This window comes from Adiantum capillus-veneris, chromosome 29 (assembly GCF_014529385.1).
Source record: "Adiantum capillus-veneris isolate H3 chromosome 29, ASM1452938v2, whole genome shotgun sequence".
Classification (NCBI taxonomy): domain Eukaryota; kingdom Viridiplantae; phylum Streptophyta; class Polypodiopsida; order Polypodiales; family Pteridaceae; genus Adiantum; species Adiantum capillus-veneris.
The window spans coordinates 4,493,979-4,520,718 of NC_140959.1; the positions used below are offsets into that span (position 1 = coordinate 4,493,979).

The 26,740-nt window shown below is 47.3% G+C and overlaps 1 protein-coding gene and 1 pseudogene across 2 annotated transcripts in view; one reads left to right on the forward strand and one right to left on the reverse strand.

The window, feature by feature from the left end:
- LOC147418670 (putative ABC transporter C family member 15) overlaps positions 1-26,740 on the reverse strand; it is a 177,810-nt gene that overhangs the window by 97,217 nt on the left and 53,853 nt on the right. The gene's annotated exons all lie outside the window — the stretch shown is intronic.
- Positions 11,057-12,125, forward strand: LOC147418671 (uncharacterized; annotated as a pseudogene).

Below are 26,740 nucleotides of genomic sequence, written 5' to 3' on the forward strand. Positions count from 1 at the left end.
TCTCTCCTTGTTTCCTCGTCAAGGCAGCCCGTCCCATGGGCATTCAGTACAGAGGTAGAGTACCTAGTTCTTGGTGCAGGCATAGGAGTGCAGAGATCTACACGTCCTCTAGATGGCATCCATGCTTGTAGCCTTGAGGCATCTAACTCTCTTTCTCCATTTCTCTCTTGATGTCAGGAGGAGGATCACTCTAGGAGTGATAGCCCATGTAGAGACCATGATAGAGGTCTCATGTGCAGGAGCAATTGGCAGTGTCAATGGCAGTCGAAGTTGTGTATACCTCGGTTCATGACAAATTTATGCCGATGGACGGACCACCCTTGGTCACTCGTTTGAGTAGCTTGATGGAGAGCCTCTCTCTCTCTCTCTCTCTCACACACACACACACACACACACACAAATGTGTTGTCTCTTTCTACCTCAATGATCTCTCTTCTCCACAGGTGCCTTGTTCATGAATGTGGCATTGCACGTGTTCTAGTTCGGAGTCAAGGTGTCCACCGGATCACGAGCCAGATCTTGTCTTCATTGCATCTTCTGCTTCCTCCTTTGGCATGGTATCAGAGCCCTCGGTGACACGACCATCTTGGATGCTCGGATTTGGCTGATCCGGTGCCGTTTTGGACTTGATTGAGAGGAAGAAGCTTGCTCCTGGCATCATCTGTGTGAGAGCCGCATGAGACGATGTGGTCAGCTTTTGCGTGGGCGATATGAGACATTTTGGTCAGCTGCATTTGGAGTTGGTGGTATCCAGGGAGGGGTATGTATGACTATTGCGGACTCTTGGCAGTAGGCCATTGTGGACAGAGGTATTATTGTGCCTGACAGGGCTCAGTGGATTACTATGCAGGTTCAGGGTTGCCTCTTGGGCTTCGTGAACATCTATGCGCCCAGGCCTCAATGTGGTGAGTGGACGTGCAAATTTTTGGTCTCACGTTGTAGAGTCTCTGTCTGCAATGGTGCATTGGGGGTTACTTCAACATGCTGGAGGATCCCTATGACAGGATTGGAGGTAGCCATGTTACTATGCATGGAGCTGAGTTGGCAGCTTGGGAGAGGCTAGGTTTCAGATGTTTGGAAACACTATGGCTTTGTGAGGCCCCCCAACAACCTGGCCTTCTCTCGTTCGGACAGCAGAGTGGGAGGAGTGAATCTAGCTCGAATAGATCGCTTCTACGCTAGTGACCACATTTGTGACTTGGGTGGGACTGTTCTAGCTGGGACATCTTTTTCGGACCATGCACCAGTGATCCTCACATAGACAGATAGACAGAAGAGTGGGAGCACGATGCTATGCATCCCTTAGAGGATCTTGCTGAACTCTGAGCTCAGAGAGTAAGTGGTGGCTCTTTGGACAGAGGGCTTGGACATGCAGGACTCTCCTGCTGACAGAGTGGCCTCTGGACTTTCTCAGCTTAGTCTGCTCTTTCTCAAGGAGTCTACGGCCCGCCTGGTTGCAGCAAGAGAGGAGGAGTAGCGTCTCCGACGAGGCGTTGCTTCCTTGCAAAGGATGCAGGAGCAGCACCCAGACAGTCCCTGGTTGGAGGAGTAGCTGTAGCAGGCTCGCCAGGAGCTTACCAGCACAAAGGAGAGGCGTCATGAGTTTGCTTTTTATCAATAGGCATCTCAGTGGACCCAGGTGGGTGACAGAGTGACGGGGGCATTCTTTGAGACAGTGGGACCCCGGCATGCACACGCCAGTGTTAGCCAGTTGAGGAGGCCTGGCGGGTCAGTTGATTCAAAGCAAGAGGACATGTGTGCAGTTTCTACTGACTTTTACATTGACCTGTTGTCAGTAGAGCCTCGGTCAGAGCGTCAGGATGCATGCAGAGAGCAGGTTTGGTCACAGATGCCTTGTCTTATGACTGAGGAGATGGGCCAGAGGCTTGAGCTGCCTCTTCAGCTAGAGGAGCTCCATGCGGCCCTCATAGCACTTCCCCATGGTAGCTCTCACGATGAGGATGGTTTGACTCCCAATTTTTTCTTAAGAGTATTGGGGACTCAAACCTATGCAGCGCTTTTCAGTACATCTTACACACAAGAGAGATGCCTGACAGCATGAGTGAGGGCTTGATCTACCTCATTCTCAAGGAGGGTGGCTTTGTGGATGAGATTCGGCAGTGGCGGCCCATCACCATCCTCAACTCAGCCTACAAAATTCTTGCCAAGGCTCTGAGTTTGCGGATTCAACTACTTCTAGAGAGCATTATACATGGGACCCAGACAGGTTTTTTCAAGGAATGCAGTATCCTTGACAACATCTTTACTTTTTGGGAGGCATCTGCCCTCGCGTGCCTTCGTGGTGAGGATCTGGTGGTACTTCTTCTCGATTTTGAGAAGGCCTACGATAGAGTTGATCGGGACTTTTTGGAGGGCACTCTACGCAAGATAGGCTTTTCTGATGCTTGGATCAGAGGTGCGTCATCTCTCTACAAACGTGCACACAGTTAGGTGCTTTTGGCAGGAGGTAGAGGAGATCGTTTCATGCTCATACGTTCAGTCAGACAAGTATGCCCTCTTGCCCCCTTCCTCTTTCTGTTCTATGCTGAGGTGATGAGCACATCTTTGATTTCAAGGCAGGTTGGTCTACGTGGCTTAGCGCTCCCTATTCGGGGCGATGAGCTATTAGATGCCGAGTTTGCAGACAACTTAGCTTTGTACTTAGAGGGCCACGAGGCCAACCTACAGAGGTGTGAGCAGGCTCTTGAGACGTTATGTTGTGCATCACGCGCACCGATCAACTGGAGGAAGACAGTGGCTTTCTCGGTTGGCAGTGCTCCTACGCCCGATTGGCTGCCAGGCGAGGGTTTTAGATGGATCCGCCCAAGGACTGTAGTTCGATATTTGGGCTGTCAGGTTGGCTTGGACTTGTCTCCTGAGCAATGGATTGCTCCCCTCCTCTTGTCCATCAGGAGGAAGCTGCTACATTGGAGCTCGGCACGACTTTCTTTGGCAAGTAGAGTTATAGTGGCCAACCAGGTGTTGTTGGCTACTATGTGGTACATTACATCTTGTTGGATCTTTTCGAGCTCTTACATTAGCCAGGTAGAGAGGCTGATCAGGAATTTCCTTTGGTCAAGGCGCGACACTCAAATAGCCCGGGCCAAAGTGGCCTGGCAGGTCATCACTCTACCTTGTTCTCAGGGGGGGTTGGGGATCATACACCCATCACAGCAGAGCAGAGCCCTTCTTGTGAAGTTTATTGTCAGAGGACTGCTTCCAGGTGAGGAGCCCTGGAAGGAGTTTTTGCTTCAGCGGCTTAGAGCTAGAGTGTCTCAGACAGGAGGCCCTTGGAGACCTTCCATTGGATGGATTTTCACAGAGATGGCCTCAGTAGGAGACTGGAGGATCGTTTTGCTGTGAGCCTGCTTCGCTCCTAGGACCAGCCGCGGAGAGGCCTGGAGCAACACGAGGCCACTTGCACGGAGGAGCACCTGAGACAGCCCCTTGTTTGGAACCCCATGGTCAGCACTCAAAGAGGCCACTTGCTTGGTAGTAGGCCTCATGCTTCTTGGGGTCCCATGGAAGAGGGTCCAGCACGCACTTTAGGTGACTGGCTACAGTTCTCAGGTTTGTCAGAGGAGCTTCATAGCATCCAGCTACAGGGCATGAGAGGGGTGCAAAGCATGTGTTAGGACATCACAGAGACAATATCAACTGAGTGGCTTACACCTTTGGATTCAGTAGCGCCCAAATGAATGGGGACCTTCACGCGACTGGAGGTCAGAGACTGTACCCTCCATGTTTTTCAAGCTACAGGGCGAGCGTCGATTACACAGAGTCTCAGTAGAGGCCCCACAGGTTGCAGAGTGTTGTTTTCAGAGGATCCGAGTTGTGGTCATCTGTGCGAGGACTTGTGTCATAGGTCCTGACCCAGTAGCTCTTGAGACAGGCCATTGGAGGCTATGAGCTTGAGAGAGCTGTCCATTGGCACGAGTGCAGTGATATCCTAGAGAGTGGTTTTGGAGGGACTCTTTCTCCTCAACCGACCATCCAAGGGTCCCTTTCTTTCAATACACTGTTAGACTGGGACGTCACATACTCGCAGCACGAAGAGAGGCTCATCCTCCTGCAGCACCTCATTGGCAAGAGGAGGGTCTCACAGCTAAGTTCTTGTCAGCTTTTTGGGCGAGGTTGTGGGATGCCAGAAGCCGCGGTGAGTCACTTTGTTATAGTGGCTGGTTGCACATAGAGCTACAGCAGTGGGGAGCTGGCTAGTACATAGTGGCCTTCCGGCAGCATGTGCAGCTTGTGACCATCCTTTGGAGAGTCAGCGTCACTATCTTTGGAGCTGCCCTATGGCACAATAGGTTTGGCTTCGGGTCCTTCGGCTGATGCCAGCTCTTTCCACAGCACGGCAGTACACTTGGGGGGCAGTTGCTTGGTCCACTCTCACGGGCCCTACATTACAGTTTGAGCTATCCTCGACCAGCAGGATGATAGTGATACAGTAGGGTCGACCTACACTCCAGGAGAAAAAAAAAGAAGCTTGCTCTTGGGTGTGAGGAGGCTATGGAGCCTCATCTACTACTTCCCTATCTTTACCCTTGTTTACCCCGACCTCCATGGAGGTTTCAGGATGTGTAGAAGTGCTGGATTGCTTTAGTTTTCCCAGATGGAGTCATGTTGCCATGCCTTCTTGTAAGGGGAGCAAGCATGCCGTGAGGGAGCTCTTCATTTCACCCTTCTTCTTCAGAGAGAAGTGTGGACAACATTAGGATCTTCTTCAACAATTCTGGAGTAGGTTTCTATGGCTGTGTTTTTTCTTTGAGGAAATGGATTGCCATATTTGTTGTGCCTTTTGCAAATGCAAGTCTTTCTTGAACTTGAGACGGAGCTACCTATTTGATGGGTAGCATGTTGATGATTCAGTTTCACTTTTGTACCACGTTGTGGATTATGGATGACAGAGGGGGATTTCTTTCCTTCTTAAAGCAAAGAATGCTCTTTGATTTTCCTTGTCCATCTAAGGATGGAAGTTACAGTTTCGGCTTCAGTTGACTCTTGTTCATCCGGTATGCAGCACTTCAAGTGCATGTATTGGAGTTGGATTTGAGTGGCAGAGGGTGATACTTCTATCTCCAGAATCACTTCTTGTTTGATCATCTGACTTCTTTGGATGTGGTTTAGAGGTGGAGCATGTGGTTCCAGATGCTTATCCAACAATGACAATAGTTCAAGGAGGTTTTGTTGGAGTGTGGACTTCTATCTCCATGCTCTCTCCTTCCTCGATGGTAGTGTGGCCCTACAAATTTGATCATTCCTTTGCCCTTTTGTGAGCTTGTTAGTACCAGTTGTAGGACAAGTTTGCAACCTTCTATGGGCCGGTTTCTTGATGTTTGATAGCAAATTTGTAGAGATCCTTTGGATGACAGGTTTGCACTTAGTGTCAAACATTAGTGGGGACATCTCGTTACTACTCCCGCAGTCAGCAACATTTGGATGCTTCTTCCATACATCCCTTTGGAGAGCTCCAACCTTGGGGGTGGTCCTTTGGGTTCAGATCTGTCCACGACTGGCAAGTATAGTAGGTTCTGTTTCTCCTTGCAGTTTTTTGCCCAGTTTTCAGGCATGTTACAAATCAGCCCCAGCGTTCTTAATGGGCTTGTTGCAGTTCCCCGAGCCGGTTCCTTTACTCTTCCTTTGAGTATTGGTGTCATGTTGAATATTGGATATTGATTGCACAATTCAGTGGTGGGTATATTCCCTTCGGCACAAGTGGAAAGGATAGTTTTGATAAGGATTTTGAGGAAGTGAGTTACAACAAAGAAAGTATATATGCTCTTTCGAGTCTATATGCAGTTTGGCATATTGTATTGGATTGTACCTATAGGGTTGATCTAGGCAAATACAAAGGACTGGCGGACATTTGGTTTGATCTCAGGGAGTTTACTTGAGTAGCTAGGTTCTTTTTGGACCCTGACAGCTTCTTCGGCAAGCATGATCCTCAGGTGATGACCTTTTAGGTCTTCTATTCTTAGTAGTCCGAGTTTACTGATGGTGTGATTCTCTGTGAGTCTCGAGTTCTATGAGATTCAGGTTTGTTATTCTATTACGGAGGAAGCAGTTTTACTCTAGGTTGTCTCAGATTTCTTTCTAGTGGTACTTATTGGATTGAGCGGGAAGGGGGCTTTCTATCTTGAGGGGAGCTCTTCGCTTTAGCTCTGGAGCTTTCAATGACAATCTTTGCTCTGTTCGGACGTGGGGTTGAGTCACTTGTTACCTCAGGGCATACTTTTGAGGATACTACTCTGTCAGAGGGGGCTTCAAGGTTATTATCTTCAATCGACTATTGGTGCTCCATTCAATGGAGTATCATGCACGGTGTCTTCTAGTCCTTGGCTTCCTTGCCCATTTCTTGTAGCTTTGGATGGTGTGCTTTAGACCACAGTGCAGTTAGTATGAGACACTTGGGTGGTTGCTTTATCTTTCAGATTTGTGGTGTGACGGTTGCTCTTCCTAGTGCATCCAGGCAGTAGTTCCTATGTTTTGTCTTCCAAATTGATCCCTAGAGATTGTACCATTCAGGACACACGTAGTTCCCTTATCCTTAGGCTAGCATGTTGTTTCGTACAGGTGGATAGTGGTCCTTCTTGGACTAGGAACCAGTTATAGTTAGCCGGAATTCTTCATAGTAGAGAGATAGTCTTCTTGAATCTCCAAATTTGGTTTCATGTTCCACATGTATCTTTCTTTTTAAATTCACCTACCTATGGTGATCCAATTACACAGGTATAGATTGGCAGAGAGTTATGAAATTTATCCATGGTTCAAGGCAACGGACAAGATTGACAAACTATTTGGTGACTTTCTACAACACCTTGTTCTTCTCTTGGGGAGCTTGGTTGCACGGTCTCTTGAACTTGCCATATTAGCTGCAGTCTCAATATTGATGTATTTCTTTCTGTTAGATGTTTGTTCCCGATTCGCTCTAATATTCTCTTGGGCGGTGTTCCAGAAAAATGAAGATTAGTAGCAGTTTTCTCTCTCAGTTCTGATTAAGTTTCTTCAAATAGAGTTCGCAATTCATGATGGTTGGTAAACGCAGGTCTTTCCTCGGGGCCGCGTGATGATATCCCTGTAGCCTTCGCCATCGCCCCATCCCCACTTGCTCCCTTGCCTCATCCTTCTAGCTCGCCCCCCCCTACCTTGACCCTCCCTACCTGCTCGCCTACCCTGCCTGCTGCCCTCGCCATATCTACAGACCCTCGCCATACCTGCTGCCCCCTACCTACCTGCTCGCCTGCCCTGCCTGCTGCCCTCGCCATACCCCCCCCCCCCCCCCCCCCCCCCCCCTCCCCTCCCCCGCATCCCTCCTCGTCCCCCCTATCTGCTCGCCTCCTTACCCTTGCCCTCCCCTCCTAGTCGCCTATCCTCCCCCCCCCCCCCTAACAGCTACACAAGGATTGATATGGAGAGTTATGTCGGCAAGGAGATGGATGCTGCAGGGGCGGACGTTCCTCTTCGAGGAACCTTTTCAGGAGACCCTTATGAGGCCCTCCGACCCCCCCCTTCCGCTTCTGCAATAGGTATTCATCTTTCTTCTGACACCTTGTGCGCCATTCACGAATCTACCGTGAGCTTGGAGTCCTGTTCTTTGGCCTGTAAAGTGGTGGGAAGTCTATGCTCAGCAAGGCTATTGAAGGACTACTTTCAAGCTTCGCTTCTTTACGTAAATTTTAAGATTGTGAATGTCTCCCCTCTTGGGAGAGGCTTCTTCAGGGTGCAGTTCGAGTTTGAAAGTCAAGCCATGGAGGTCTTAGCATAGGGCCCTGTGGCATTTTTCCATAGGCTTTCTTGCCAGATGGACACAGGGAATGGATCTAAATGGACTTGTAGGTGGAACTGCAGTTACAGCTAGATTCCCAGGACTTCTTCCAGAATTTGCTCCGCATGTTAATGAAATTGGGAGATGTATGGGTTTTGTGGTTGGAGATGCTGTGATTCTTGATGATGAGGATTGCACAATCTCCATAAGGATGGTGCTCTTCCATCCTTGGCGAAGAACCCTCTGCAATTTATTTCGCTCCGACCATTCATGGGGGAGAAATTTTATAGAGGGTTTTCTTCAGTAGTCTTCCTGGGCACTGCTCACTTTGTGGCAGAAAAGGCCATGTTGCTGCAGATTGTACTCGACGCAGGATTTCTCCTAATCAAAGGCAGCAAGCTTCAAAACAAGAGGCACTTCGTGCGAATGGGGGATTGGAAGATCATTTGGTAAGGAGAAGAAGTGAAGCAGAGAAAGCTAGGAGGAAGGAAGGGAAGAAAAGAAGACGACGAGCTAGGAGGACAGAGGCTACAAAGCTTGTGTATAGAAGAAGAGAAAATGTTTCTCCTCTCTCCTCGGATACTACTTCTTCACCAGCTCTTCATGATCCGCCAATTGATTCTCAGGGTAGTGATTTGGATATCAGCAGGAGTTCTGAAGGCATAAATTCAGCTTAAGAGCGGCATTTTCCTTCTTTGGTAGAAAGTGCTAACTAGTTTGCTTAGTCTTTGAAGACGCCTAGGAGGTTTTCAAGACTTAACCCCCATATCTAGCCTTGATTTGAGGCAATCTTGTATCTTAGATTGCCCTAGGATTTTATCTTTTGGTGATACCATTTATGGTGTTCTCTCTGTATTATTCTGATGTAATTCTACCTTGGGGTCTGTGCCCTTGAGGTGATTTTAATAGAAATATTTTCTCTTTTGGAAAAAAAAATTCATCATGGCTGGTGCAGTTTGTTGGTTCTACCAGGCAGGGTACGGCTCGAGGTTCAGGAGGGGTGGTCATACTGTTAGACAGGGACTACATAGATGGATACAGGTGATGGGCAGAGATGAGGAGGCGTGCTACATGTGGGTACGATTGGAGCTCACCCACGAGAGATGGTTATACATTGCCATACGTTATTTTTCTCCACATGGATCACGATATGCAATACAGGATCCATACTCCCGATTGTCGGAGGACATATCTCACTATACAGCACTCGGAGAAGTTCTCCTCATGGGGGACTTCAACGGGAGGACACAGAGCCGACAGTGTGAGATATATGACATGGAGCAGCCAGACATTATGAGGACACTAGATGCTATGGAGATGGGGGTCAGCAGGCAGTCAGCGGATGAGGGACAGGACAATACTGGATATGGCCGCCATCTCCTGGAGCTTGGTAGCAGACACCATCTCGTTATTTACAACGGGATGGCAAAATGGCCGGACTTTGGGGGATTTACATGTTTTCCTCATGGGGGAGGGGAGAGCATAGTAGACTATCTATTGGGTTCCATTCCTACAGCAGATATCATATACACCTTTAGCATTGCACACCGACCCTTAGGGGCCGACCACACTTATCTTACTTTCTCCCTTTTAGCCACCCCCTACTCTGATCCGCCTACTCACAGCCACACTTTTACCACTATCTCTTTCACTCATGAGCTTACACCTGTGTATGTACAAAATTTACATGAGCACCTTCTACATCTTGATCCCATGGCACCTCTTGACACACTTACTTCACAGATCACGTCTATTCTACACGAATCAGCCATCCGTAGTTTCCCGCATCATACACACACACACCCCCCACGCACTGGTACTATGCCCCAAAACAGATGGTATGATGACGAGTGCCAAGATCTTCACAAGCAGTTGCGTGTACTAGAGGCTCGTGGAGAGATTACACATCGGCAGGCTCAACGTAGGATGCAGACCCTTACCCATCGTAAAAAACGGGAATGGGAGGAGCACCAGTATTGGGATCTCTATCATCTACTCATGAGCCAGGACAGTGCGGAAGCATGGCGTCGCCTCAGAACTCCTAGACCATCCACACCCATTCAGGACCCGGTGACATGGCACAAATACGCAGAGAGCTTGTACCAGATTCCAGATCAGCCACCTATACCCACACCACAGACAGCACGTCCCATATCATCCACCTTCTTCACCTCTCTCATGGTGAAGAAAGCCATCTCTCACTTACAGCATGGTAGGGCCAGAGATCAGTCAGGATTATAGGCAGAGCATATTATATATGGTCGGGACACACTAGCACCACTCATTGCCCACCTCTTCAACCGAGCGCTAGCTGAGGGATTTCCAGAGTCGTGGACAGAGCACACTATCGTGCCTATCCACAAGTTTGGAGATACTATGGACCCAGGTACTTATCGCACCATTATGATTGGGCCGATACTGGCCAAGCTATATGGTGCAGTGCTGGAGGCAGAGCTCAGTTCTTTAGCCGAGGGAGAGGGCATGCGGACACCAGGACAGACTGGATTTCACCGAGCTTTCTCCACCATTGATCACATCTTCACTCTACGCTGTCTGATTGACCAGACACGAGTGAAGAAGAGGAGACTATATTGCTGCTTTGTGGATTTCCACAAAGCATTCGACACAGTACCCAGAGAGAGGCTCTTTCGACGCCTAGCTGCCTTGGGGATAGAGACCGAGATGATATGGGGGATTTATGCATTGTATGAGCATGTATCTGGCAGAGTGAGATGCCCTGGGGGACTATCTGACACCCTTGTGAGCACCATTGGTGTGAAACAAGGTTGTCCCCTATCACCTACACTCTTTGGTTTATATATCGACGAGATTGTGGACTTCATTTTACACAGAGGAGGAGAGGGAGTGGAGATAGGAGGGACTACAATACATATCCTTTTATATGCAGATGATATCATACTGGTGTCAGAGACGGCCGAGGGCCTACAGCAGCATTTACAGGCTCTAGATGACTTTTGTTTACAGAGAGGATTGACAGTGAACCTTGGCAAGACCAAGGTTCTCATCTTTCACACATCAGCTTCTATCCGTCGACAGAGCAGATTTACAGTAGCAGGAGGAGATATAGAGGTGACAGGCTCATATGTTTATCTGGGGGTGACATTTACAGCAGCTTCTGGAGCATTCTCGATGGCACAGGCAGCCAGAGATAGACTCACCAGAGGATATGCATCACTAGCTCTGATGGAGAGACAGTGCTACCAGGCCCACTTCCAGGAGCCCCGGACGAAGGGGTGGCTTTTTGATACATTGGTCACCCCTGCACTTATGTACGGATCATCTATTTGGGGACCGGGATTGGCAGACTCAGTATGGACACAGATAGAGAGACCCCAAGTTCTTATGATCTCCAGGATGATCCGCAGCAAGTCATCGGTTCCACATGATATTATCCAAGCCGAGCTTGCTGCCCCACCGATGCTGATAGAGGCATTATTTCAGACAGTCTGTCTTCTACATAGATTCAGAGACATGGGGACGGACAGGATATTTTACAGAGCATTTACAGCATCCAAAGAGATGGATCTAGATGGGGCCACTGGTTCATGGTATGCCCAGACATGAGACTGGTTATCCCGACATGGCATTGATATTGACAGACTACCACCACTCCATTATGATACTCAGGCTCCGACCTACTCTCTCTCACGTTCTGAGAGAAATCGGGTCATCACACAAGAGATATGGCATACCTACATTCAGCGGACATGGCGTCAGCATACAGACCTCCTGCCCCGCCGAAAATGCTCTACTATTATGAGCATTTTCTGAGGCTTACTGATCAGGGATTCATTGAGACCCCACGATACATGCAGGAGTATATGCCACACCGCTCACGAGTGAGCATCGGCCAGCTTCGAGTCTCATCACACCAGCTGGAGATTGAGAGAGGTAGAGCCAGAGATATACCACGGGAGGAGCGTATATGCAAGATATGCCATACAGAGGTAGAGAGTGAGGAGCATTTTGTGATCAGATGCCCAGCTTACACAGAGCTGAGGGAGAGATATGACATTGGGGACTCCTTATAGCAGTGTATGACAGACTATGAGCAGAGGAGATTTGGCCAGTTCTTAGTAGCAGCTTCAGAGATCAGAGAGCAGTTACTACAGCCACCACAGAGAGGGGATAGTAGGGTCCAGACCACTATCACACAGTATTTTCATAGAGCAGCACCAGATCCTATTACACCCCATACCCGGGGGGAGGGGGGGGGGGGCTTACCCTTTAGCAGGCAGAGGCCCAACGGGCACGACGCAGACCACGACTCCCAGGATACAGGACACCTCGATATCATCGGAGAGAGATTCTGAGTATACTATCTCTACACCAGTAGCATCTAGAGCAGAGATACTCATCAGCATCTTGGGAGACTACACTCAAGAGCTGCTTCAGGCCACCGCCACCGATGTACCACATACTGTCCCCTACTTCTGCTACATGTTGTTAGTATCCTCCATTTCATGATTGTACTATCCTGCTGTATATGGAGGTTCTGGATACACATATGAGCACGTCCTACTTTAGGGCCGCCTATTGTATATTGCGCATTACACATACTACACATTCCATCATACCACACCACAGGGAGTAGCTTTACACTTCATGTTCTTAGTTTGTACCATTTTATTTTTCTCGATGCCTGACGCATCAACACATGTATAGGATGTTGTCTCATAGGTCGAGTTCGGCCTTTTGAAGACGTTAATAAAGCTCTCTCTCTCTCTCTCTCTCTCTCTCTCTCTCTCTCTCTCTCTCTCTCTCGCAAAAGTGGGGTTTTACCATTAATTGCATTACATAATATTAGACCATAGGTCAATGTGAAAGAAATATAGAAAACACCCATACAACCACAAGATATATGAATGATAGGATACAATCATGAGGATATATAGAAGCTCAAACCTAGCTTTGTCCACCTCTGGCACTATAGCGAAACTCTCTAGTCCAACGCTAGTAACCAAAATGATATTAAGTATCTACTATCAAAAGCCTCCCATAGCAGCTCATACAAGCCATGGGACTCGAAAGCCCCTATGTTGTGCCTCCACAATCATCTGCATCCACTCCAACGTCTCTTTATGTGGTACCCCAAGATAGGATGCACATCTTTTGGACAATTTCCTCCGTCCAAGAGAAATCATGAAGCATCTGCATTCTAAAGCTAATCGTATGATCTCTCTTAGGACCAAGAAAAGAGAGCTTCGTCCTACATAAAGCTGTAAACTAAAATTATTAACAAATAGTGGCCCACCCCTCAAGGGTGTATCTAGGAATCTTCACGCACCACGAGCAGAAAAATGAGTTGGAAAGCACATGAATAATGGAACATCTGATAAGGAAACAAAACCTATTGAATAATCAAACTCCTCCGCTAAACTCGAAATATCCTACTCTTCCCACTAGTGCCTATTGTAAGAGTCACTTGTGACTGAATCTCCAAGGATTTGACAGGCTGCTAAATAGGCCTCTTCTGGGGCACCTCGAGTTGATCCCAAAATGCCTCCGAATGCCGATCCTCCTGATCTATCCACATGTCTGATGGTATCAAAGAGCAAGTTGTGAAACTCTCTCTACACTTTGCACTAGCCGTTTCATGCACACTTCATTTTTTTGTCACGTGCACATTGCACTTGAGTTACATGGACAAGCTACTGCTACAATTTAGCATCAGTCTTAGTTAGCTTAGGATCTAGCCTGGAAACTTTATAAGCCTCTAGAAGGATGTGCATGATTAGGCATGTCGTAGTTGCATACCCACACTTGCACAGTACAATCACTTAAGCATATAGGCATATGAACAATCACTAAAGTCATTTATTAATAAGTAACTTTGACATGACATTTATAAAAAGTAAGCAGGGCAAATGCAACAAAAAAAAGAAAAAAGTCACTTGGCCTTTAGTTTTTAGGACATCAGAACCCAATACCCACAGGGGCATCCAAATGCCCATAGCACCTTAGCACCTAGCGTTTCCATCGGCACCACCCCATCATCATCAGCGTTTTTGCATTAGTTCAACCCAGCTTTTTAACCATATCAGCCCAGGGTTTGCACCAGATCAGTCGGTGTTTTTGCATCAATTCAGCCCCGCATTTCTACATCAGTTCAGCCCAACGTTTTGCACCAGATCAGTCCTAGAATTTTTGCATTTCATCATCATCAGCATCAAGCATTCAGCATTTCAGCATTGTATCAACATTTGGGCAAGTAATCTAAAGCAAGGGGGCCCTTGAGGGTGGTTGGGATTCAACATGCGATGTTGTCTCTCTTTTCTCTCTCTCTGCCTCTCTCTTTCATTGTGTTCACTTTCTCAAGTGAAGTAAAGTAGAAAAGGAAGAGCAGAAAAGGAAGAATCGGGCTCTGCATGTGCGGGTCACATGAGTCAAAGACAAAGAGAATGTAGATGAAGAAGTGAGGGAATTGCTACAACGCATGGGCATCACAGAGCCTACTCACACAAGTGCATGGAGAGTGGGCAAGAAAGGAATCGACGAGAAGGGAAACGTAAAGGATAGGGCACTTATTCTCCGCTTCCCGAATATAGAAATAAGGAAATAATTTCTAAAAAAGAGGCCAACTCTTAAGAAAACCGGTATTTTCCTGGGAGATGACCTTACATTGGCACAAGTGGCACACATGCAAGAGTTGATGCCAGAGATCAGGGCAGCAAGAGAAAAGGGGAAAATCGCCTTTTATAGAGGAGGGAAAGTAGTGGTTCTGGAAAAGCGCTCATCATGACGGTGCGAGACCTATGGGGTGACGCTCCGGATAGCGGCGTGGAATTGTAATGGATCATATAGGCTAGATGTAGGTGCCTTTGAAGACAGCTTTAGGGACAGAGACATAGTTTTCTACTCAGAGACACACCAGATACCGGGACAGCTTATGCCACATGTGAAGGGGTATTTATGGGAAACAGCTAGTCGACCAGACAAGAGATCTCTACGAGGTAGCCGGGGTTCAGGAGGAGTAGCAATCTTATTTAAAGAGGAGCTGAAACCACTACTACAGATTATCAGGAAAGATGAACAAGCAAGGTATATGTGGGTGAGAATGAGAGCCGAGACAGGTAGATTTCTATATATCGCTATATGCTACTTCCCTCCAAGTACATCAGTCTACTCCTCACCTAAAGGACAGTCCCCTTTCTCCATATTGAATAATGACATATGGGAGTTCTCTAGAGATGGAGACATCGTTCTCTTAGGAGACTTTAATGCCAGAACGGCCAACTCTCAAGCAGTATTCTATGATACTTCTGAGGAAATGCTCAGAGAAGCGGATTTATCACAGGAGGGGCTTACTAGAAACTCACAGGATAAAGAACACACTGAATATGGGAGACATCTCATGGAAATGGCAACTACACGTGGTTTGGCCATACTGCCAGAGATCAGGGCAGCAAGAGAAAAGGGGAAAATCGCCTTTTATAGAGGAGGGAAAGTAGTGGTTCTGGAAAAGCGCTCATCATGACGGTGCGAGACCTATGGGGTGATTCTCCGGATAGCGGCGTGGAATTGTAATGGATCATATAGGCTAGATGTAGGTGCCTTTGAAGACAGCTTTAGGGACAGAGACATAGTTTTCTACTCAGAGACACACCAGATACCGGGACAGCTTATGCCACATGTGAAGGGGTATTTATGGGAAACAGCTGGTCGACCAGACAAGAGATCTCTACGAGGTAGCCGGGGTTCAGGAGGAGTAGCAATCTTATTTAAAGAGGAGCTGAAACCACTACTACAGATTATCAGGAAAGATGAACAAGCAAGGTATATGTGGGTGAGAATGAGAGCCGAGACAGGTAGATTTCTATATATCGCTATATGCTACTTCCCTCCAAGTACATCAGTCTACTCCTCACCTAAAGGACAGTCCCCTTTCTCCATATTGAATAATGACATATGGGAGTTCTCTAGAGATGGAGACATCGTTCTCTTAGGAGACTTTAATGCTAGAACGGCCAACTCTCAAGCAGTATTCTATGATACTTCTGAGGAAATGCTCAGAGAAGTGGATTTATCACAGGAGGGGCTTACTAGAAACTCACATGATAAAGAACACATTGAATATGGGAGACATCTCATGGAAATGGCAACTACACATGGTTTGGCCATACTTAATGGTCTAGAGAATTTCCCTTTATCTGGGGGATTCACATGCTTCCCGCACAGGCATGGGGCCAGTACAGTGGATTATGTTATGACTTCACCAAGCTTTATTTCTAGTATCGAGGACTTTAAGGTGGGACCCAGACCTGTTGGGATTGTAGTGGATCATGCTCTCTTGACATTATCAATCTCCTTCCAATACAATGCCTCTAAAGTACAAAGAAAGAAGACACACACAAGATATACTTTCACGCCAGAGACTGATTCAGTCTATGTGGAAAGGAACATGCCTCAAAACAATTGGTACAACGAGGAATGCAAAGAGACGAGAACCCAGGTCGAAAAAGAGCTTCACTTGGGATCATCACATATAAGCAGTCTCGGATTGCTCTTCGGCGTATAGTACGTCGCAAGAAAAGGGCATTTTTAGCCAAACTGGAGAAGGATTTATATCCGCTCTTCTTGAGTCAGGACTCACATGAGGCCTGGCGTTTATTTTATGAGCACTCATTGCCTCCGAAAATTACTTCTACTGAGATTTGAGGTCAATATGTAACATCATTATATACGGTATCTAGACAGCCTCCATTACCAAACCCGCTAGAGCCATGCCCTGCTACTAGTACTTTCTTTACTACTGAAATGGTGGAAAAAACCATTGATAAGATGAAGACAAGAAGAGCATATGATCATGAGGGTTTAGTAGCAGAACATCTGATCCATGCAAGGGATCTACTTTCACAAGTCCTTGCTCGTCTGTTTAATCGGGTCATGTGTGAAGGATTACCTGAATCTTGGAAATTATCCACTATCGTACCTATTTTCAAGTCAGGGGATCCTATGATACTCGGGAACTACCGTACCATTATGGTGGGTCACACATTGACCCAACTGTACGCATCCATTCTGGAACAAAAATTGAGTAGATGGGCAGAGAACGAGGGCATAAGGGCAACAGGACAAGCTGGATTCAGGAGGGGTTATTCCACTTTAGATCATATTCTTAAGCTCAGAGCCATTATTGAGGAAGGAAGAGCAAGCGGGAGGAGGATGTATTGTTGCTTTGTGGATTTTCGGAAAGCTTTTGATACAGTATTAAGGGCCAGATTGATGCGCAGAATGCAAGAGTTAGGGTCCCCAAAGAGATTATCTGGGGGATCATGGCCTACGGGTTAGTAACTGGTTGTGTACGTACTCCAGAAGGGGATTCCAACATTGTTCATTCCACCGTTGGAGTAAAGCAGGGATGCCCACTGTCCCCTACTTTATTTGGTATGTATATAGATGAGGTATCAGATTACATTGATAGAGAGGGTGACACAGGTGCTCAACTTGCAGGGTCATGGATCCCTCTGTTGTTGTATGTAGATGATATTGTATTGATAGCAGAATCACCAGATGGAATGCAGAGGCAGTTAGATGCATTACATAAATTCGCGGAGGACAGCGGACTGTCGGTAAATTTGGGTAAAACCAAAGTTATGGTGTTTAACACCACACTGCAGTGGGTTAGGAGATCGGCACCTACATTTGCATATTGCCAGAATACAGTAGAGTACACACATGCATACACATACCTTGGTGTGGTATTTACAGGACCGAAGTTTACTCTTAAGAAAGCAGCGGATGCTAGATTGTCCAGAGCCAATACGGCCTTGGGAGGGTTGGAGAGGATGTGTTCACAAGTGCAGTTTCACGAACCACGAACAAAACTTTAGCTCTTTGATACTGTGGTGGCTTCGGCTATGCTTTATGGGGTCCAGATTTGGGGACCATCTATGGATCAGGATAATTGGAAGTCAATGGAGAGACCTTTGGTATCTATGATTTCCCGAATGATTAGAGCCAAGGCCTCCATACCACACGCGATTACCCGAGCGGAACTAGCTGCCCCTCCGATAGAAATTGAAGCTCTTACCAGATCAGTGTCCTTTATACATGGTTTATGGGATACAAATAATTGCCGATATAGTAGATTGGCCCTCGAATCCTCTCGACATTAGCAATGAAAGGAGATATATCATGCTGGTATGCGCAACTGTCCTCGTGGTTTCAGAGACACGGGTTTAGTATGGAAAGAATACCCCCCTTCCAATACTCTCTTGAGGTTCCATCACTGGCAATCACACGAACGGAGATTAATAAAATCATCCGCTAGGATCTTATACAGTTGGACACTAAGAGGACATGGGTAGACCCTACACAAGAATTGGGCACGAAGATGGCTGACTACAAAGAAAACTTCCTACAACTATCTGAAGATGGTTTTGTGATTCGCCCGAGCTACATGGATACCCACCTGTCTCATGGTTTGAGATGTGCTATTGGTCAGATTCGTACATCCTCACACCTGACAGAATTACACTACATATGCCATTGCACCGTATACTATGAGATACGTGGGCGTTTCCATTGCCTATTTAAAGAAGGCTTTGGACCTCTATATAGAGTCATGCAATACCAAGATCAAAGGTGCTTAGGCCTGTACCTACTGGAACTAGATCGGCACAGGGATAATCTAATGAGAAGACAAAGAGCACTACAGCCTCAGAGGCAGATCACAGATTTCTTCGTATCGAGAGAAGCAGGAACGGAAGGAGAAGCAAGAGGCCAGCAGCGAGCACAAAAGAGTACCCACATTCATACCAAAGGCACCCTCATTGACAGGGCGATTGAGCTTAGGAAATCGAGACGACCATGACCGAGATGCAGAAGCACACTTCACCGGAGGAGACTACAACAAAGGATTAGAAGCATTCTAGCCAGACACCCAGAATGCTCCTAAGAAGTTTATCGAATACTTTGTATTTAGTTTTTCGCATTTATTTTCACACTTTCACACTTTTCAGACATTGTAACATATTCACCACTTTTGTATCAGTTTGGTCTCATAGGTCACTCTGGCCCTTTGAAGACGTTAATATAACATTTCATTTCATTTCATTTCTCTCTCTCTCTCTCTCTCTCTCTCTCTCTCTCTCTCTCTCTCTCTCTCTCTCTCCAACGTTAAAATACTCTTCTTCTTCTTCTTCTCTCTCTGTGTCAAACATGAGAAACCCGTTTGGCTACATCCGTTTCACACTGGCCATGCAATGTCTGCTTGCACCTTTTCAAGGGTTCCGGGGGAAAACAAGCAAAAATAAAATAAATAAAAATATTCAATAAGTATTTAGAGAAGGAAATAAGAAAAATACACCTCGTGGTGACATACCCCCACCCTTGAAATACTACAAGCGACCTTGCTTGCATGCCAATACTACATGCTGATATCTCCGAATATCACATATAATCTATGATAGGAATCAATGATATACATGCTTCCAGAAATGTAGCGTTGGACAATTCACAAGCCCACCAACCTTGCTACCACACATATACCAAATATAGAAGTCTTATGGTGTACTCTCACAAGTACATTTTTTTGCACTCAAATTCTGTATGAAACAAATAGATAACAATTGCTTAACTAATCCTTTGAGCATCATGAACCATGCTCTCACATTGTCCCATAGAGCCACATCAAGTCACCATGGGTTTCATTTCAAAGGCTTCAAGATATAGTTGCAATAATTGATGTTGATTATGGATTCCAGATTCTCCTCGATCAGTGCATTCGAGGGCCGCACAACCTTATGATTGACCACTTCTAACATGTCTATGCAAGTGCTATAGTGGATGCAAGATGTCTTTCTCTGTAGGCTTTAGAGGTCAAGCTCGCTAGGGACAGGTCTTTGAATTTTAAAGATGGCAATCAGGCAAGATAATTGTTGGTCAATAGTCTAGTGAGTGGCAAAGTTGGTGATGCCCCGATCAGGGGCTATCATCTCATCGACGAAATCAAAGCTCAAAGGTTAGGAGGAGCAACTAAGGTGTTGATCAATTATAGCAACCTTTTGATGGGAGCGAGTCAAGGATTTCAAGTGGCTCTTCAAAACGAGGGAACCACAATCAACTTTGAGCTTGAAGTCATAGAGGAAAGGAGTCAAATATGGTTTGCAGAAGGAGGCCAGTGTCGAAGTTTCAACTTCAAAGTGTCACAGCTCTTCTTGGTAGGAATTGTCTCTAATTTAAAAGTATTAGTTTTAAAAATGAAAAGCTTTTCGATTGAATACAATCATGGCAAGCATGGGCTTTCACGTGGAGCCGTGGCCAAGGGAAAGCAGTGCCAGATAGGTGCAAAAGAAGGGGGCAAGCATGGGCTGCCGGGCTCTCAAAGCCACCAGCATGCAATGAAGAGAGACAAGGAGCGGGCTGCAGAAGCCGAGGGGAGAGCAAAGGGGTCTGCAAGGATCAGGAGAGGCGGCCGACTCCATGTAAAGTGATGCACTACAGGAAGGTGACATCCTGAGGAGATGGACATGCTCGTCATGTAGAGTATGTTGTGAGCCGTAGCCTGCAGGTTGGTGGGTTGCGCCATCAAGGGGGAGCTGAAGAGCTTCAAAGGGTTCGAGCGCAGTTGGCAGCTTGTAGCGGAGATAATGTGTCGTGCCCTCTATAGTGGGTGCTCCTCAGTGCAATGTGTGTGATATCTCACTCCACAGAATGCAAACACAGAAGACAATGAACAAGAACAACAACAGTACGACTCAGCAAAACCTAAACATGAACATCGACAAACTCAAAGAAACCGATACAGACTCTGGCATGGCAGCACACTCAGCTCTAGCCCAGATCTCATAGATACAGTGGGGGTGTCGAGGCTCACCCGTGCAGGGATGGTACAGACGTGCTGTGTACAACTCCAGAAGGTAGACTCTAGGCGACTGACCACACAAAAGTAGATGATATGATAAACCCAAACAGCTACGGATATATACAACCATAAAGAGCCACCAACCGCTCACCAATATCTAATCCAGCTAAGACTATCTTTAAACTGTGGTCGTGGTGGTCTGGCCCCGCAACTGCTAGACCACCACCCATATGCCTGCCACGTGTCAGTCCCCAGGCAAAAGTCCTTAGTGTGGACTCAGCCCAAGTGCCACTAATTGTCTGTTCAGTGCCTGCAACACTGTAGCCCTGCTACAGGTTGTCCGCCACAAAACCACTCACCGTCTCCGTGAGAGTAACACTATGCTGAAAAGAGACGAAAAGTCACTATGTGTACAAAAGAAAACTGAGTAGAGCAGTGCGGTCCTGTCAACAGAGACAAAGAGTCGTCGCCACTGCTGCACCTGAAGTATCCACCTGACAAAATATGAGATATATTGTGCAATTGAAGGAAGGTGGAGCATTTTTTAACCCAAACAACATTCTAGTGTAGATGAAAATACCCCAGGGAGTCACAAAATCCGTTTTGATCTGATCACCTGGATGGATGTGCAACTGATTGTATCCATTGAACCCATCCATGAAACTATACAATACATGCCCTGCTACATCTTCTAGCACACACTCAATGAAAGGTGTGGAAAAACCGTCTGGGATAGTTACCTAGTTCAAAGCGCGGTAATCTACGCGCACACGGATTTTATTGGACTGCTTCTTAGGTGCTATCACCATGGGTGATAACCACTCAGAGTGCTCCACAGGTACAATGGTCCCTGCCTCTTGCATTTTTTCTAGCTTTGACTTGACAGCTTCTGCATACTTTGGGTTGAGCTTGTAAGCTTGGTCTCTGACAGGCTTAGCCCCTTCAGCCAGAGGGATAGTATGGACACCCAATTCTGGTGGGATCGCTTCCAAATCCTTGTAGGTCCAAGCAAAAACATCTTTAAAAGAGTGCATGAAAGAGACTACCTGATCGAGTAGCGCGGGATGCTCCCATAACCAAGCGGCTAAGAGGATATTCTGAGGGTTGTCGGGGTTGCCCAGGTTGACTTCTTTGACCGGGACAAGAGGTGAAGCTGGAGAGGGCGCCTCAGAAGATGAAGAGTGAGCTGCCTCTTGGAGCTTCGAGCTGGTGTTTGATCGAATGGAAACTCCGCATACTCCTCTTGCAACCATCCTGGTGGAAGCTCCTCGAAGGGTAAGTCTTCAGACACAACATAGTGCTTTGGAGTGGGCGGGGCATCAGACCCAGGGGGTGTTGAGGGAGGAGGTGGAACGTTGGCGAACTCATGCAGAGGAGATTTCTTTCCCCTTCTATGATGTGTTATAGGTTCACCAAGGCCGACGACTTCCATCAGGGGAACACTTGAAGCATGCTCATCAGGGACTAACACACTTGCTTCCGGGATTAACACACTTCTTCTGGATGACTTGGGTCACTGGTTTCAGCCTGAGGATCCGGGAAAGAGGGTGTATCCACAGGCAAGGCTTGAATAGAGACCACATAGCACGACATTGATGAGGTAGCTTCCAACCACTACAGTAGATCTTGGTCAGACACGTCAGGTGGAGTAGGCTACTCGAGGTCAGGGTACTAACAAAGAGCTGTGATGAACAACTGGATCCATGCCTCCTTCGAGTCGAATTGGTTGCATGGGGGAACCAGGAGTATGTATCCACATGGCGCCGCTCTCCCAATCATGAAGTGCCTTAGTGTGCCTCAACCATGGTCTACCAATAAGCAATGGAAATCCTTCCTCAACCTGGGGAAGACTGACCACCACAAAATCCAAGCTAAAGGTGAAGTCTTGTACCTTCAGAGGCACCTTGTCTACTATGCCCACTGGATAGACTGTCCTTTGGTCGGCCAATGTAATAGTGAATGGAGCAGGGCGGGTAGGCTGCAGACCTAAAGCCAACATAGTGAACTCTGGCATCAAATTGATCCCAGATCCACCATCCACTATGACGCCAGAGAATTGATGCCCAAGAATAGATACAGTGAGACGAGGACTTTTGTAATCGGTGAGAGGAGCTGCTGGATAGGAAATCATGAAAGACTCTGAGGGCTGTACGGGGAGGTACCCGCCACTAGGCCCTGCACCTAAGTACAGAGATTGAATGACTGAGAGGGTGTCACTTCTGAGGGTTGCATCAAGCTGAAGCCTATCGTAAAGGGATACTTGCTGAAAGGTGTTCTTCAAGATTGCTTCCGCAGTGGGCTTAGCTCCTTCAATCTGGGCTTCCTCTGGAACTTTGACCTGTTCCAGGTCAGCCACTGCTTCTAAGAAGGCTCCATTAATGTCAGATAGCATAGAGACTGGCTTGCTCTTAGCACCAATGAAGAGCTCGTCAGTTGGTTCAGGTTGTGGAAGTGGAGATAGACGAGATGGACTTGTTGGCAGGTTGAGGCCAAGAGGCTACTCTTTGCGCCCGAGTGAGGACGCCAGCGGGCTCCCCCACTTGTTGTGTCCTAACCGCATGAGTAGCATGTGATGACTGAGAGATGTTGTTCAATGCGATCAGATTGATCTTCGGGAATGTGAATTCTTGTTGGTTCTGAGTTGGGCATGAAGATGAGGATGCCCTCTGCCTGGGACAATCCTTACTGTAGTGGTCCTTAGACTCCAAACAATGATGGCAAGGAGGAGACCTTTCAAGTAAAGGACACTTGCTTTGGTAATGCCCATATTCTCCACATCTATAGCATAAGATGGGCCGATTTGATGGACGAAACGGGGGACGAGGTGGTCTCTGCTCTTGTTGCTGCATGGAGTTGGAGGCTGAGGTGTAGAATCTCTAAGGGGCAGAGGGAGCATGAGTATAAAAATTTTGAGACGGAAAAGTACTTGACATACCTTGGACCGTAGGAGTATTGAGCAAAGGTGGCATGTAATTTGGATGGCCATAGGGGAAACCATATTGGATGTTGGTGCTAGCCCTTGTCGGAGAGAAGGACCTAGACTTTGTTGTATTTGCCGCAATCCCTTGATATAGTAGCAATCCTTGTTTTCATGTCCAGACTTTTCGCAGAAGTGGCAATAAGTATGAAGGGGACAGTCCTATGGAGGATGTCCTGGAGAGCGACATGAGCTACACCATACCATAGCCTTAGTCTCTTGCTGAGACCTAAGCTCTTCTAGCTCTCTCTTGATTTGATCCAAAGCCTCGTGATGTGGGGGCTTCTCCTGTCTAAGAAAGATTGATTTCTCCTCTTGAAGAGCGCGTTGTAGTTTTAGGGCTTCAAGTTCCCTACATAAAGAAGTCAAAGGGTCAGATGGACTCTCCAAGAGTACAGAGGTAGTCTCTACCTAAGGAGAGTCGGTAAACAACTTCCTTGCCCCCTCTATCCTAGTAGCAGCCGCAACAAACTCCTCCAAGGTGGCATCAGGTCGGAGATTCTCTCTGAGTTTTTGCTGAGAAGTCTTTGGAAGAGCCTTCTCTACCCATTTCTTGACCATGAACTCACCTGGTGGCTGAGGAAGCTTGGCGACCAGAGACTTTGTTCGGGTCATGAGTTCTCCAAAAGCCTCTTTGGGCTGAAGCAGGAGGTTGACCAACTTATCTAGAACCTTTTCTTGGAAATCGCCTGGTTTGAAAGTTTCACAAAATTATTGTCTTAATGTAGCCCAAGTAGTAAAGTGGTTCTTTGCAAACTGACTGTACCACTTGTCTGCTAATCCATCCAAGGTAGATGGGAATAGTACTAAGTAGGCATCTTCTCTGTTGAGGCCACGTCCTCTGCAGAAAGAAACAAACCTCCGGGCATGGTCGTCAGCATCCTTTGTGGAGAGACCTTTGAAAGTCGGAAACTTAATATTCACCCTAGCTAGAACACTTGTGAGCTCTTTCATGGCTGTCTATGCAGGAGCTTGTTGCACCGGAGCTTGCTGTAACACAGTGGGTGAGAAGTTTATTGATGGGAGTGACTGGGGAGGTGTAGAACTGGTTGAGGGAGAAGGTAGGGGTAATGGGGCTGGTGGACTTTTGCTTGGTACGAAGGGTTGACGCTCCCTTTGGTAGTACTTTAAGGGACTTAGTAGTGGGCTTTGTTGCTCTTTTGACTGCCTTGTATGTGTCATGCAGTCACCAAAAACCCACGCAAGCTTTGAGCACTGAACACGAAGACCTTTACCTGACACTGGTCCAGACTCCACTAGACCAGGGCGATTGACTAGACCTCCTGGCTAGACCTAGGCGAGAGAGGACTAGACCAAGCCTACTCTTGGCTAGACCTGGACGAGAGAGGACTAGACCCAGCCTAGAGAATACTAGACTAGGACAAGAGACCTAAATTAGACCAAGACGAACCAGGACGAGAGACTAGACTAGCTGGTCTAGTATTGAGCTGTACAAACCAAGCTGGACTACTCTAGTCCAGACCAACACAGGCTAGAGCTTAAAAGAGCTAGCTCCTAGACCTGTAACACAGTGGAGTGAAACTTCAGTTGAGGTCCCACTAGGCGTGCCAAAAATGAGAGCACCTGTAGCGGAGATAATGTGTCGTGCCCTCTATAGTGGGTGCTCTTCATTGCAATGTGCGTGATATCTCACTCCACAGAATGCAAACACAGAAGACAATAAACAAGAACAACAATAGTACGACCCAGCAGAACCTAAACATGAACATCGACAAACTCAAAGAAACCGATACAGACTCTGGCATGGCAGCACACTCAGCTCCACCCTAGATCTCATAGGTACAGTGGGGGTGTCGAGGCTCAACTGTGTAGGGATGGTGCAGACGTGCTGTGTACAACTCCAGAAGGTAGACTCTAGATGACTCACCACACAAAAGTAGATGATGTGATAAACCCAAACAACTACGGATATATACGACCATAAAGAGCCACCAACCGCTCACCAATATCTAATCCAGCTAAGACTATCTCAAAACTGTGGTCGTGGTGGTCTGTCCCTGCGACTGCTAGACCACTCGTATGCCTGCCACTTGTCATTGCCCAGGCAAAAGTCCGTAGTGTGGACTCAACCCAACTGCCACTAAGTGTCTGTCTAGTTCCTGCGACACTGTAGCCTTGCTACACAGCTTGTGAGAAGAACAGAGTTGAGGCATTACCAGCAGGGGGAATATATAAGCTCTAAGAGCGCTGCAAGAGAGGGGCTGCCATGCATTCAAAAGCAGCAGTGGGTGGAGCTCAAGGAGAGCAGCTCATATGAGGCGACGAGAGAAGTAGAGGTCTCCCGAGGCCAGGCGGGGCTGCATAGAGGAGCAGGAGAGGATTATTGTAGAGCAAACCGAAGGGTAGCACTACCAAGTGGAGATAGAAGTTGAGGGCAACCTGCAGAAAGAGGCAGCCAGAGAGGCTAAGAGAGCTCAAGAGCAATCGGTCGAGAGAAGCCACCATGCAAAGGAAGGAGCTCAGCTTGCCTTGGGCGTGAGAAGGGTGGGCTCTGGGGGCGCTGCAAGACAAGGTGCAGAGAGAAAGTGGGGGCCACTAGAGATAGGATATGGGCCCGAGCTTACAAGGAGCAGAGAAGCCATGGGGTTTGAGGCCTTGAGCAAAACCTAAGCTGGGAAGGCAAAGTGCAGCACGGCCGAGTGCAAAAATAGGAGACAATGCTGCAGAGCAGCCAGCTTGAAGAGAAGGGAGGCAACCCTTTCGGGAGGCAGTCTCGGCAGAGCTTAAAGAGAGAGCTCGTCTCGATGAAACAAGCACACACGGTGCAGGGTTTCCATGCTCAAGCTGGGCATCGAGAGGCCATAGTCAAAGAATGACAGAAAGCTCACCATAGGCCGCCAAGTCAGGAGCGAGACCATGTGAAGTAGAGGTCAAGAGCTTAGGGAGCTCGTATTCAAAGGAGACACTATCATGAGTAAGGAAAGGGCATCATAGCTTTGGAGCTTGTCGTCAATGAAGGCTCCTCTCAATGCATGAGATAAGCTCGCCATAGGAGAAGGGCACTTTCATTTCGCATGTCTATGTAAATAACTTCCTTTCGGGGATGATCTTTTTTAAAAGTAGGCCTTTGAGGTTTTCTTAAGTGAACTCGCTCAGGGCTGAACAAGGCTGATGATTCAACCATGTGGGTGTGGTGAGAGAGAGA